This window comes from Bactrocera tryoni, chromosome 1, assembly GCF_016617805.1.
Source record: "Bactrocera tryoni isolate S06 chromosome 1, CSIRO_BtryS06_freeze2, whole genome shotgun sequence".
NCBI lineage: Eukaryota > Metazoa > Arthropoda > Insecta > Diptera > Tephritidae > Bactrocera > Bactrocera tryoni.
Genome location: NC_052499.1, coordinates 24,065,516 through 24,080,124, shown reverse-complemented (window position 1 = coordinate 24,080,124; position 14,609 = coordinate 24,065,516). Strand labels below are relative to the sequence as shown.

The window sequence follows — 14,609 nt, the reverse complement described above, 5'->3', positions numbered from 1 at the left end:
GAAAATTTGAGCTCTCCATTAGAGTGGGAAGTATTTTTGAATTTAGCTATGAACTATTTTTGTGCAATAAATTTACCCAAAAACATTTATACCCAGTACTCGAATGATTACTCTATGATTACTTTCAATCACAATTATCTAGAAGTACCGATGTGCTGACTGTAGCGACCGCTTAAAATAGGTTTCGCGTGTGACAAGTCGGCAGCAATTTTATTTAATTATGAAAATGGCAATTTCTTTGATTGATATTTATTATTGACACTACAACAATGAGTTTAGATAATTTTGCATATTTTGTAATATGATTGAAATTGTTTGCAATCGAATGCATTATTTAAACTACAATGCTATCATAAATTTGTCACCTGCGATTTATTTCGAACACCCGATTAGCGCCGAAGCATTTATGAGTTTGAGTGCCTGAGTGCTATATGTTGAGTCGTGGGTTCGTAGTCTGATTACGGCGCAAACGAATTCAAATCATTCAGTTTTTAAAAATATTGGCCTAAACTCCAAATAAATTCATAAAAGTCAGTTACTGAACATTTGGTGAGAACAAGGTTATGCGTCGTGTTTGACAGCTGACAGGTATTACATAAATTCATCGTTTATTAAATGGAATTTTTCTAATTGACTTGCAATTTCTAAATGATCCCAGAGCTTTATGACCATTCCTGATTATTGTATTAGGTTGGGTTAGGTAAGTAGGTGGATTTTACGTAAGAATAACCAGTTGGGGTGCCCAGAACTCCTAGATATGTATCAAAAAGATCATCGCATATTGATAAAGTGCCTACAGCCTGTCACAATTCAAGCGACTAACATCAATTCCAGATACAGCGCCCGAATACACGACGACAGTAAAACACATGTCCTTTCTCATCCTTGTGACCTTATTTATTTTTTCTACGCTCATTGGCTTTATAGTTTCTGATGATTCCGATGGCTGGGCACTCAGACAACTTTAATGTGGATGTAGCTTGATGTTACTGTTGGTGAGGTAATACACTCTCTGCCTAGCTTTGAGTTCACTGTGAGCGAGCTCAATTGTGTGATGACGGGAGGACCGCCCGAGTTTTAAGGGAACGGAGACAGCCTCGGCATTAACCAATAAGTCATTTCTGCAGAGTGTCACCCTTACATAATAAGAGAGAAGAATAACTCCGCTACCAGTCCAGGTTTCAACCAAAACATACTATTTCGTTCTAAGCATATTGCGTGAGGGTCAAGGGTCAATTATACGTAGTAATTCTACAAAGTCGTAAAGGCCGCAAATCATTTGGTCTAACGCGCGGAGTCGAACTTGCCTTACATTCCTGATAAGTACATTAGTCACATTTAATACTTAGCAGGTGTAGGTTCATTTACTTTACAAATCCTGAAGCAAATAACCTTTCTACCGAACTCTCAATCCAGTACAACTCAATAAAATAAAAAATCAAAATAGTTTGTCAAGTGCAATTCTTCTGCTTCTTTACTGGCGTAGACACCGTTACTCGGTTATTGCCGAGTTTACAACAGCGCGCCATTCGTTCTTCCTTTCCGCTGTTTGGCGCCAATTGGAGATTCAAAAAGAAGCCAGGTCCTTCTCCACCTGGTGGAGAACTTCCTCTTCTTCTGCTTCTCCCGGCGGGTACTACGTTGAATACTTTCAGAGCTGGAGTGTTTTCATCCATTCGGACGACATGATCTCGGTAGCGTAGCCGCTGTCTCTTAATTCGCTGAACTATGTTAAGCTCGTACAGCACATCGTTCCATCGAATGCGATATTCGCCGTTGCCAATGCGCAAATGATCGTAAATCCTCCGCAGAATCTTTCTTTCAGTATAACGTCGAACTTTTAAATCCTTAACTGAGCGTTTGAGGCCTTGATCCAGCTTTTCAAGGTAATAATGCTTTCAATTGTGACACTGAACTAAGGATACAGCCTTTTGATCCATACTTGAGTCCACATCCAACAACATCGCAAGACCAGTGTCCATTTTCGGAGGACTTTGGTCTTGCGTTCGCAATTTATATTGATTGCACAGTCCTAATAGGATAATTTTCAGAAGAATATCTCTTGGTTGGTTCAAGTTGATATTTCCAATATAACATAAAAAGTTCTGCTATTCAACCAAATTATCGAGTATATCGTTTAGTTTAGTTGAGTTAGAAAGCCCTGGCTTTTCCAAACTACATATCTCCTTCATTAAATATTTAATTAATTTTCTTCCCGAAGATATTCAGTAATGGCCCACTGTTCATGCGTGCGGTCAGCCAGTCCGTGCTTTGTCGGCCACTCAGTCGGCAATCGGTTTCGGTACTTCTAATGGTGAGGCCGTTGGAGTACGACTAGCAGTGGGTTGACAGCAAGCACCATCGTGACCAACACCAGCATCAATACAGCCTGTGGAGTGAGCCTCGTATTTATGTATAGCAAGGAAGTATGGATGTAGTGGAGCTGAGCTGGCATTTGTTTTGGTGTTGGTGTAAAACGCCGATAGACAGTTGAACGCATCTCTCGCCTGCGACTAGGTGAGCCGTGTTGTATTGTGAATGGATGGCATGGCATGGTACAGATGAATGGTTAACGGCGCAAGTGGTGGAGACCGGTGGCGACGCTGATTGTACACATTGGGGAAAAATGCGCGCGCTGCAAAAAAATTAGAATGCAAAACATTTTTTCTCGTGCTTGTGTGCGACTTTTTGATATATTTTTTCTATTTTTTGAGTTTTGGGCTTTGCCATCGCCGTTAACTGTGTCGTTGCCTTTGCCTTTGCTGCTGCAACTCCTTGTTGATTTTTTTCATAGCCAGATAGCTGATTTCTTTTTTTGTTTTCTGTGCCCTTTTCATTTTTTTTTAAAGAAAGCAGGTGGGCCAGACGGGCGGTACTGCAACAGCCGAGCGCGCCACTGCTGCGTTTTGTTGGTGTTGGATTCTTCTTATTTTCTGTATTAGTGCATAAATGTGTAGTTGTGGTGTGGCATTCGCTGGGCTGGAGTGGTGTTTGGCATTGCTAGACAACAGGAGATTTGGCTTTGACATGATGCCGGCCTAAATTTTTTTTATGGTTTTTGAATAACTTGACACAACCGCACACCCATACACACAACGGTACCCAGTACCTGCATGCAGTACCTTGGGGTTGTTCTCGCTTTGAATACTATGCTTACTGTGTTGTTGTTTTTATTCAGCAAGCTCTGTAGCTCTGGAGCGGTCGGTGGGAGTCGGGCCGCTCGGCTAGCGGGTTTATGAACTAACCAACTGCGTTAGCGCGGCAAGAGGCGGGTGCGTCTGTGCTCTGAGTGTGGCTGTGCAAGAGCTGTGAGCTGAAGTGGTAGAAAATATTTAAAAATGCGCTTTTGAGTTTTTTCTCAGTCAAAACGGAGAAAAATGTAAGCGACGAAGGAGTTTAGTGGGTGGGTCGAGAAATGCCGCTGGCTAGCTATCTCAAAGGAGTAAGCTAGTGAATGTAAAAGGAGCAGAACGAATTGAAAAATTACGGAAAAGGCAGTAAAGTTTTGTTGTTGTGCGAAGCAGCGCACCAATGTAGTTAATAACATTGTGCAAGGTGATGATGAAGTTGACGAAGGATATGTTTTTGATGAAGGACACTTTTGAGCGCCGTGTTGGAGAAACTGGCGAATATGTCTAAGTGTATTTGGAAAAATCTTAGCAAAAACTTATGCAGTAAAGGAAGTTTAGCGACAGAAACAGCGGCAGAGCGAGTAATGCAGCGCGTTAAAGTCGTGAACGTTTGGATTGTGCGTTTGCGTCTGTTTTCGAAAGGGTTGAAAGTTATTTACGGCAGCATATTTGAATTTCGGTTTATTTGTTTCTCAAATTATACCTGTTGGTGGTTTAAGTTTAAGCGGTGAACTGTATATGTTTACTCTTCATGATTTGTTTCTGTGAGTTCCGAACCTTTGAGTGGAATTCCAATAATCAATAATTAAATACGACAGAGACATAACATCTTGTACCCGAAATGGTATGAGTAGGCTAAATAAGAGCAGGGGCGAAACTGTACGATGGGCGTGGCACCGCCTACTTTTACGTGAACTCACTTAACTCGAAACCCGCCCGACTGATTTCAGCCAAATTATTGGTATATTCCCCGTTAAATTTGAAGTTTCTGTGTTTTTTCTTTAAAAAAGTGGATAACCTCGAAATGGAACACCCTTTAGTAGTAAATCTAGAATTAGAGCTAATAGGATAAATATATACTTTCTGATATACATATGTATAACTCGAGAGGATTGAAGCTATGGAAGAGAATAATCATTACCTTATTGCCGACATAAAGCCCCATCTCACATGTAACAGGGCGCAAATGGGCCTACTTCCCATACATACTATAACACAGTTTTAAATTCCATCTGATTTTTTCCTTTCCAGTGCACAATTCAAGAAACAATTATTATAACGGGATACAACTTTACACGAATAATGCCTTAGGACCAAAAAGTGTCCAAGTCCTACAAAACCTGTTGGAGACCCTGCGTACCGAATATTTGATCCAAAGTAACTATAGTTGACTTGTTCCCGCAAATATGGGTCAATGCGTGAGATACACCATTGAAATTCAGTCATAATGCTTTTCTGACAATGGCAAATCTGTGTGTCAAAAATGGTTTGAAACAGTTGATAACGGGTTTTTTAATTAGAGCACAGCAAAAGCGCTACGGTTTGGGATATCAACGAAATTCTTTATCCCTGTGAAAGTACGTTCCATGCCCTTTCTTTTTCTTTTGCATGGCCACCACGGACTCGCTTGCAGAAGTCCAGATGCTGAACCTATTTTTTGACGGTTTTCAAGCATAAATCAGCCGACACTGCTGCAATTTCACATTCGCTATTCGTACGAAGTTCATCTATCATAGCTGGCTTGTTGGCATAGATCATAGACTTGACGTAGCTCCACAAGAAATAGTCTAACGGCGTCAAATCGCACGACCGAGACGGCCAATTGACTGGACCATTTCGTGAGACAACAGGTTCACCAAATTTGGTTTTCAATAAATCGATTGATTTTTCGATGAAAACCCGGATGCCCAACGCTTGAGAATGACGTGTGAGAGATTGATTTTATGACCATAAATTGCACGTAGCGCCCTTAAAGTTAGTCCACTGACTCCAAATTTCTGTAGTAAATTTTAATAATTTCGGCTCGTATATATTTCCGTGTTGAAATGGCAAACCTTACTGAAGAGAAATGTCAAAAGAGCGGGGAAAAATATGGCTTTGTTTGCTTTTCCTATCGATCTTTGCAGCGTCCTTATTAAAAAACCTGTTATTTCCCTGGCTGTGCTTCTTGCAAGTTGCAAGAGTATAAAATGTTCGGTTGGATTCGAACTACTATAAGTATTCGAGATATGTATGGGAAAGAGTAGTTGTAAGATTGCCTCTTCACAAGAGGCCATATTTAAGGCAACAGGTAGTAGTGTTTCCAAGTAAGTCCTAACTGGCATAAATCTCGTTACAGGCAATTCCTAACTTGTGAGCCGCTCATGCCGTTTATTCGAATTCTAAAGGAATGATATAAGAACTCTAGTAGGAGTGTTCACTGGTAATTGTCTAATGTCCACACAATGTCTCTTGTAGAAGCTGTTAAGAGGTAAATAAGAGGAGACTAGAGCATCTTCTATGCGAATGCGTAAACAAAGAATAGCGACTTTCCGTCGAGGGTTTCTTAACGGTGTCTCGTAGGTTGCGCAGCTAAAACTTTTTATATTGATTATACTTGTATGTGAGGGGATTTTAGAACCACTGGTTTCACAATGAACCTCCTAACGGCCTAGGTGCGTTGTCAGACATCCACCTTCCTACCTGAGTCCCAACTGAACACACTTAAATCGAAATCTGTTGCGGAAATTTTTTGCGACATTGCAATATTGCATCAAATAAGCAAATATTTTTTACAAAATAAGCCTCAGTGCTGCCAATGTGTGGGATCAAAATTTATTTACTTCAAACCCCGAATCAATGTACCTAACCTCACAAAAACTGCGAGTGAGGTTTCAGCAAAAAAAAACAAACTTTCAAATGAGACAAAAATCAATCGCATCTGCTCAAAGCAGGCTATGTGGACTATCAATATGGAGGCGCCGAGAGAGTGACGTAGACGAACAGAAAAACAAAGAGCATTGTAGAATACGAAACAAAGTGTTGGTGTTTCGCAATATGTTAACTATTTTTCGAGTAATTCTTCATGTGTTGACTGCTTCTTACTTTCCGCACACAACGGAATACTTCGGAAAGTAGAGGGACTATCCCAACATACGCGTAAATCAGTTACCTAACAGACCTGTGTGTCATGCGACGGAGCTGTTGGCCATTATTTGTGGCATTTCATTGCTGTTGTAGTCAAATCTAAGCAGTGTAGTGAATGTTATGCTGAATTGCATTACAATAATCAGCATTTCTTTACTTAGACGCAGTTCTCAAAATTCCAAGTTAAGCACTTCCTTGCTTCTCAATAGAATTGCCTACAAGTATGCGCGTGCAATGAAAGTCACGTGATGAAATGCGGCGCATAGAGTAGTAATGAAGAAGCACACGCTTGGAGTGATATTGGCATTGGGCTAAAGGTATGACATTAGAATAACGGTAATGACCGCTATATTGACGCCGCTTGCAACTGCAAATGAAGCTGTGCCAACAATAGCGCTCATTCCGCCTGTTAGCAGCAACATTTACACTTATGCGTTATTGTTGATGAATTATTGTTGTTGTTGCTACTTCTTGTTGTTATTGCAATACGTTTGTTCGTATTGTCTTTTCAAAGGCTGCCACCATTGTGTTGCTGTCGAATCGTTTTTGTCTGCTCAATAACCGCTTCCAACAAAAAACTACCCAACACGGCCGCTTGTTTGTCGGCAAGTGTGTTGGCCGGCGCGCCAGCAATACCACCACGTCCATTGCTACTATTAGAGTGGCCAACATCAGCGGCCTTCATCAATAACACAACCGTATGCGCCGCTAATACAACCACCCAACCAACCGCGCGCCAGCTGTGCTGCGCACACCGCCTCACCAACTACGCAGCTCACACCAGGCAACAACCCTAAGCCAGCAACATCATCATCAGCTGCGCCTAGCTGCGGCAGCAACTGCGACGCTAACTGCGCCTCGCTCTGCCTAACTATGTTTTTTGCATTTCTTTCTTTCCGTTTTTGTTTTTATTTCGTCCTTTTTGAATTTTTATATTTGTTCGTTTATTTTTTTTTCGCTTGTTATGTCGCCTGTGTGCGTGCACAGCGCTGCCGCCGCTACGGCCGTTGCTGTTGCTGCTGCTCTTTGGCATTTTTTCGTATTTTGCGGCACTCTTAGCTTTGGCGCTGCATCAATGGCAGTGCGCGCGCGGGTGTTATTATCTGTTAGGGTGTGTGTGTGTGTGTGTGTGTGTCGTTCTGTGTTAGTGTGCGCTGCTCTTCCTGTCTGCCCACCGTGCACGTGTTTGTGTGTCTGTCGGGCCCCCCAAAAAATATATTGTTTCAGATTTTTTCATCATCGCTTTAGTTGGGTTTTTACATTGGTGACGGATCGTGCTCTCGTATGCTGTGTGACGCTTCGAAGCGCGCCGCACTTTCGCATTTCTACAACGACTCGTATACGCGACGCGCGCTAAATTGACGATGACAACAACAACAATTGCAATAATAACAAATAAATTATTTAAAAAAATTATCACTAAGCGCCACTAAAAAATAAGGCGAATAAAAACTTACGCGCCGCCTATTGCCGCTCGAGTGTTCGCACAGCTGGGCGCGTAATAAAATCGCCCGTGCGTCACCGCTTCGTGGCTGTGCGGCCGTAGTGGTCGCAACTACTTGCAAGTTGCGTGCAGCAAATCATACGCAGCGCACGTCAAGCACGCACCTACGAGACTTTAGAGCGCGCGTGTCTAGCAACAATAGGCCACTGCCAGCAGCTGGCGCCTGGCAAAGTCACAGCATAACTGTTCGCGACACTCGCAGGAGCGCGTCGTTGTTGTCGGTTGCGCGCGCGTTTCGCTGCAGCAGCAATTGCCGCTCTTACACTGCGTGTCTCCTAAGACAGCAAACGCGACAAAAACAAAAAATAAACAGAAAATTAAATAAGCATAAATTGTGTACTAAAGTAAATTGGTAACAAAGTTGTTTCTAAACGCCGGTGTTGTTGTTATCTTCTTGCGCGGTTTGCGTTTGTGCTGAGTGTTGAACCGCGCTGTGCCGCACCGGAAGTGCTCCGAAAGCGCTTCTTCGCTTCAGTTGAAGAAGAAATCATTCAGTGTTGTTGTTGTTGTGCCAGTTGTTTGCTCTTTCGTTGTGTTGCTTCCTTGCGGTGAAAAGAAAGCGGAAAAACGTGAGAGCGCCGCCAAACAGCGACCTTCAACCTGCGTCGCGCCTCTTGCGCCAAACACACACAATTCTCACACAAACGAATGCTCACAAATTTTAATATTTGCTTCCGCATATCTGCTCATTGTTATTATTGTTGTAAGAAAGTTGAAGAAAAATTTTATATCAATGTGTGTGTATATATGTATCTATATAACGTACATATATGTATATACATATGTAAGTATGTACCTTATCTACTTTACTTGCAAAAAGCTTGCGGCGCGGCAAGTGATTTTTCTTTACTTTAACATTGTATGCGTGTGTGTGTGCATTTCTTTGCAGCAATTCCTCGCAAGTGTCCTACAAGTGTTTCTTTGCGATTTGCTTGATAATCTGCGACGAGGTGGTTTTTTTTGTTTGACTGTGTGAGTGTCCGCAATCGTCTGGTTTGATTTCACTCAAGTCGTAAGTTTTTTTGTGTTTGTTGGTGTTTGTGTGTTATTAAAATCAACAGTTGCCATATTAACGAAATATTTGCAAATCTTTTGGGTGAGACAAAAAGGCTACGTTTTATACATATGTATGTAGATACATAAATGAATTTCTAAATTTCCAAAAATTCAGATTCTAAAACATTTGGTGGTTGTTATATATATTTTTTTTCAATTTTCTGGGCCAAAGGCTGTTTGCCAAGTTCTACAAAACTCGCTTATAGACAATTCATAAAACTGAAAATCTTTCAAATAGTTAATTTTTAGAAATATTTTGAAAAGTGTTAATCAGATATTGGCCTTTTTTTACAAACAGATGATAATTATAGTTGTTTTCGAAATTTTCATAATCAAAAATAAGATTTCCTAAAAATTAAGTACAACCAAATCGCTTCAAAAAGTTATGCCAAGACAAGATCCGGCAAGAAAGCGGAATGCCATCTTATATCGAAGAAAATTTATCGATTTTGGATTATTTTGATAAAGAAACTTAGGCTAGAAGAGAGAAAATAGTTTTTGTTCAAGTAATAAGTTTCTTTAAGACAATTATCTCGAGATCGTTTCGTTTTCGAATTTGAAAAAATTTTATATACAAGTTATGAATTTACCCATTACGTGGTCATATTTAACTTAGTAGCAGCTTCTCTTATTCTAAAAACTTCGTACTTCTACTGAAGACACAAAAAAATCTTTGTATAAACTTATTGCTTCGGGATATCACCTCATAATGCCACTGCAAAATGCTCAAACTGGTTTTTCTTATCTAGATTAGGTTTCTACACGTAGACATTGAAATTTGTCACATCTACAAATTTTAGAAAACTTAAAAGACATTTTATAAAAAGTGTCTATGGATACCATTTGACATGGGCATATTCATTTACTCTACGCGCGTTAACCGATTCGTTAAAAATTTGTTTCCTATTTTATGTTTGTGTGAAGTTTGATCTCCCCATATGTCAGTTAAAGTATTTTCCGCAGTTGGTCGTTTGGGAAGCGAAAGGTTTGTCTGGCGATTGAAGTTGTACGTCGAGTTTGTTTAAAATGTTGTGTTTCCAATGGAATCTCGTCTACAAAATCATTGAAGATGTTGCAGAAATCTTTCGGCGAGCCTAGTTTTTCCCAAGCAAAAATATTTGAGTGGCACAAAGCATTCTGCTGCTCGTGACTCTTCGAAAATTTGCCTCATACGGGTCATACCTCTAACTCTGTTAATGACGATAACATCTAAAATGTGACACCCATCGTGTTGGCACGAGAGCGATAGCAGAGGATCTCAACCTTTCCTATAGGTCGACTCAACAAAATTTCGCTTTATTTTCTGACCCATGTTTTCAATGGAATTGTATTAATCTTAAAAACTAACGACTGCACCGAAGCCATAATATCCTTCACAAGTACAAAAGATCCCTTACTTGAACTTGTCAAATAAACAACTGCATCCTTCCCATAGATCAATATGTTCCACAAATTCCTTTGGTATTTACTAGATTTTGTGACGATTTTTATAATATATTTATTCGGTGGAAAAACGGTTGTAGAATGCATCCAACTGATGATTAAAATTGGAAAAGCTCGAAAATGTAGGGGTTATACCTTTACCCGTGGGGTTGCCTTTTAGAATGAGATTTCTATTATTATTCGTAAAGTATATTTATAAATAAGTGCTTGTCCTCGGTATATTTCAAAATATATTAATAAATTTTTAGAGAAAAATAAATATTATCGAAGAATGGTACGAAGGGATTATAAAAAGTGATCCATTTCGACGTTCCCTGCTTATTAAAAAAAAAACCAACAGAGAAACTTTAAATTTAATGGGGAATGGTTATAATCATTTGAAATAATATTCTTTGGCATTGATTTTTTGAAAATTATCTCTTTCAAATGTTGGTAGCGTCTATGTCTCAGATGGTCCATCCGTAGAGTCCATTTTCCGATGACTAGATCGAGCATTTCGACTGTCAACTGGGTGATGTTTCGCTCCAAGGCCTGAATCGGCGAGATTGTTCGCATAGACTTTAGACTTTACATATCTTCACAGAAAAAAGTATAACGGTGTGACATACACGATTTTGATGCCCATCGACCGACCCGAAACGTGAAATTACCTTATCACCGAAGTGTCCCCTTAATAAATCCATTGATTGATGCGATGTGTAAGAAGTAAAGCCGACTTGTTGAAACCAAATGTCGCCGAGAACACGAGTTCCAATATCAGGCATTAAATAGTCGGTTATCATGGGGTGATATGACGGTTACATTCTCATCGGCATCATTTTTCAAGTAATATGGACCAATGATTCCACCGGTCCGCAAACCACACCAAACCGTAGTGTTTTCTGGATGTTATGACCTTGCAGTATAACTGCAATACTAGATATTTGCATGGAATGAAACAGAATTGTAACCTCAATCGAACAGACACATTAAGTATGTTGCCTTTTCGTGATTTCGTAACACGAGAGTTGCAATCTGAAAACTCACAATTTCATCGTAAAATTTTACATTTTTAGTGATATTCATTCACAGAACGTTTTGACAAACGTGCGTTATTTGTGTTGTTTACAGGTACTTGAAATATTCTTTTCTAAATAAATTCTGAGTGATAAACTACAGAGGACAGATCGCTTCAACTCGACAATGCGAGCTCTCACACAACGACTGAAACAACCGATACAACTTTTTGAGCACTGAAAACATCGATTTTTAAATTTCTTCTGATTAAAATAAGAAAAAACGTTAACTTCTTCTACACCGAGGAGCATTTTTTATCATCTTGGCAAACTTAATATACCCTGTTCAGGGCATAACATCAGACACTGACAATTCCACAAGTCTTAGTCTTGAAAAAAAAAAAGATGTTTCCAAAAGTTTTACCATTTTTTCACTTTTTTGACAAGTAGCAATCTTACGTGAAAAATTGCCTGATCAATTGCCATAGAACTTTCACTGATTTGCCTAATATTTTGTACTTTTCTTGGTTTTACTCTTTGAAAAAAAAGAGACCATATTCCAGAACGCTAAAAAAAAGAATTTCAGGAATCTTTCAATTTGATACCGATATTGTATATTTATATTATTGTAACAGGTTCCTACAGAGTATAATAGTGTTGTTCGTATCGCCTAAAACAAAGCGAGATAGATATAGGCTTCCATCCTTCCATGCGAGCTGTATCTTGAGTAAAAATTGAGATATCCCGACTAAATTTGCTATAAGCAAAATTACTAGTTCGTAGATGGGCGTAATCGGTTCACTGCCACACCCAAAAAAAGCCATTAACCGAAAATCTATAAAGTGTCATAACTAAGCACTAAATCAAAATATACTTGTAGAACTCTAATTTGATACAGGGGATGCCAGTAGCCATGGGCATCTGTGGGAAAAACATTTTGAAAATGTGGGCATGACCCCGCCCTCTAATAAGTTAAAGCCTATATCTCCTAAACTAGTGAAGCTACACCAACCAAAATTTCTGGACACAAATATCTACCGACAGTGTGCAAATAAATGAGACGGGGTGATAACCCCGTTTACTCCCCGTATGACGGTACCATTAAAACCTATTTGAAGCGCTATAAATCAATAACTAAATAGGCCAGAAATATTAAATTTTACCCGCTTGATGCTATGATAGGGAATTAATGGACCTGGTGTCAAAGTTGGACGATAGGCGTGGCACCGCCCACTTTAAGTTGAAAACAAATATATCCAGCCTCGCTTGACCGATTTGAACTAAGTTTGCTGCGTGAAATTCTTATGTTACGGTGTGAAAATGGGCGAAATCGGACAACAGACACGCCTACTCTCAAATAACACAACTTTAAATTCCATCTGATTATTTCCTTTCGAGTGTACTATTCAAGGATCAGTTAATATAACGGGATAAAACTTTGCACGAATAAAGCCCTTAGGATATACCGAATATTTGGACCGCAGTACCTATAGTTGACCTTTCACCGAAAATATTAAGTAATTTATCACATTTAAATTTGAAATTCAGAGAGAATCCTTTCCTGATCGCAGTTTGTCTGTAAGCAAGTGGATGGAATGGGGTCAATACTTCCTGTAGCCCCGCCAAAGTTTTTCGAACTGCATGTATGTATATGAGAGTATGAGAGCATGTTTTTCTTATAACGCTGCACATTTGTACTTAGAATGAATAAAATCGGGTTATATATTTATGTACCTGAAAGTACTTTCCTGGCTGTAATCCTTGCAAGTTGAAAGAGTATGAAATGTTCGGTTATACTCCAACTTAGCTCTTTCTTACTTCTTTTCTCTTCGTTTTGTTCGAAAACTGAAAATTTGGGATTATGAGGCAAAGTATGGCTTAATCACTTTTCTTTATAAAATATGTTAATTGTGGAGAAATTTTGGTTCAATAACCGACTGTGTCACTGCAGAACTACTTACCACGCGATGAATCATGTACATGAATCTCTGTTAAAGCGATGTTTTCAGAAAAACCCTCAAAGCATTACACTGCAGATCAAAATCCTTACAAAACATGTCGTTGCGAAGGACTGATGAGTTAAACAATTTTTTTTTTGTGTTGCGTTTCTTCGAATCCTGTTATTCCCAAGCATTATTCACACCATTTCCAAATGATTTAACCTGCTCAATGAGCAGTATTTACCGTCGAACACAGATCAATTCTTTCATGGTTGGGAGAAGCGGCATGGCGCCACCAATGATCACATGGATATTGTGTCAGTTTCAGCGTCTGTCGTATGACAAATCTGTTAACAAGCTGGAACACCCAAAGAGTATCCCAGAACTTTTGTAGACAAAAACAACAACTGGCAGCAGTCGAGGCAAATCTGTTAGCGTTGGTAATTTGATAGGCTGTGAAGAATGCCGAAGTACCGTTTTCTACTACAGTTAACCAATTCTTCTTTACGCTTCTTTCGTGCTTGTTTTCGATAAAATAGCAACAGCTGTTGTGCAAAAATATTATAACGAGTATCGAGTGAAAGTGTGAGTATACACAGGAATGAATCAGAACTAGCGTAAAATTATGATAGCCAACGTCTGCAACAGGTGGAGTGTGTGTGAAGCAAAGCTAAGAGTAAGAGTGCAGGTGTGATCATGAGTAAGTTGGAAGGATAAGCGACAGCTATGCGCACGTCGCTGGCATGGCCAAGTGGCAAGGATCACTTCGTTCGGCAGATCAGTAATTCAAAGGCGCGCGTAAAGCAAACAACGTTTTTGCTCAAGTGTCGGATGATCCAGCCAAAAATAAAAAGACTTTGTACTAGTGATTTGCCGAAAACGAACTATTTTACTAGTGAATTGTAATCAAAATAAAGGAAGAATCGTGAATCGTTATAATAAACAAACTACATCGTCAACCTTTTAGTGTAACTGGACTGCGTTTTAGTTTGGAGTTAAATTAAAGAAATGGTTTAAATAAAAAATATATTTTGTGAGGTGCAAGCACAGACCTACATTATACTTTTGTTTTCTAATATAACTATAATATTTAATACATAAAATTGTTTGTGATTTTAAAGTGAGTACGAGAAATAACGTTTATTTAACAAAGCTGAAAGGCTTTCCAGAGACGGGCACAGCGAAAAAGCGGACGGCTCAAAGCTATAACTGAGGCACAAATTTGGCTTTAAAACTGAAGTTTGGTATAGAGGCCGAGAGCAGTTATAGATTTGCCCGCTGCAGGCTAACCACAGTCCTTAATACTTATGCTCAGTGTTTCAGAGTTTGAAGTAGTGACGGAAAAAATGTATTGAACTTTGTTCCTTTGACGGAACTTGAGAAGTAGTAGCATGGTTCGCCTGACTCTAATAAC

The 14,609-nt window shown here is 39.5% G+C and overlaps 1 protein-coding gene across 1 annotated transcript in view; it reads left to right on the top strand.

Moving 5' to 3' along the window:
• LOC120766179 (zinc finger protein rotund) overlaps window positions 1-14,609 on the top strand; it is a 118,854-nt gene that overhangs the window by 80,703 nt on the left and 23,542 nt on the right. The gene's annotated exons all lie outside the window — the stretch shown is intronic.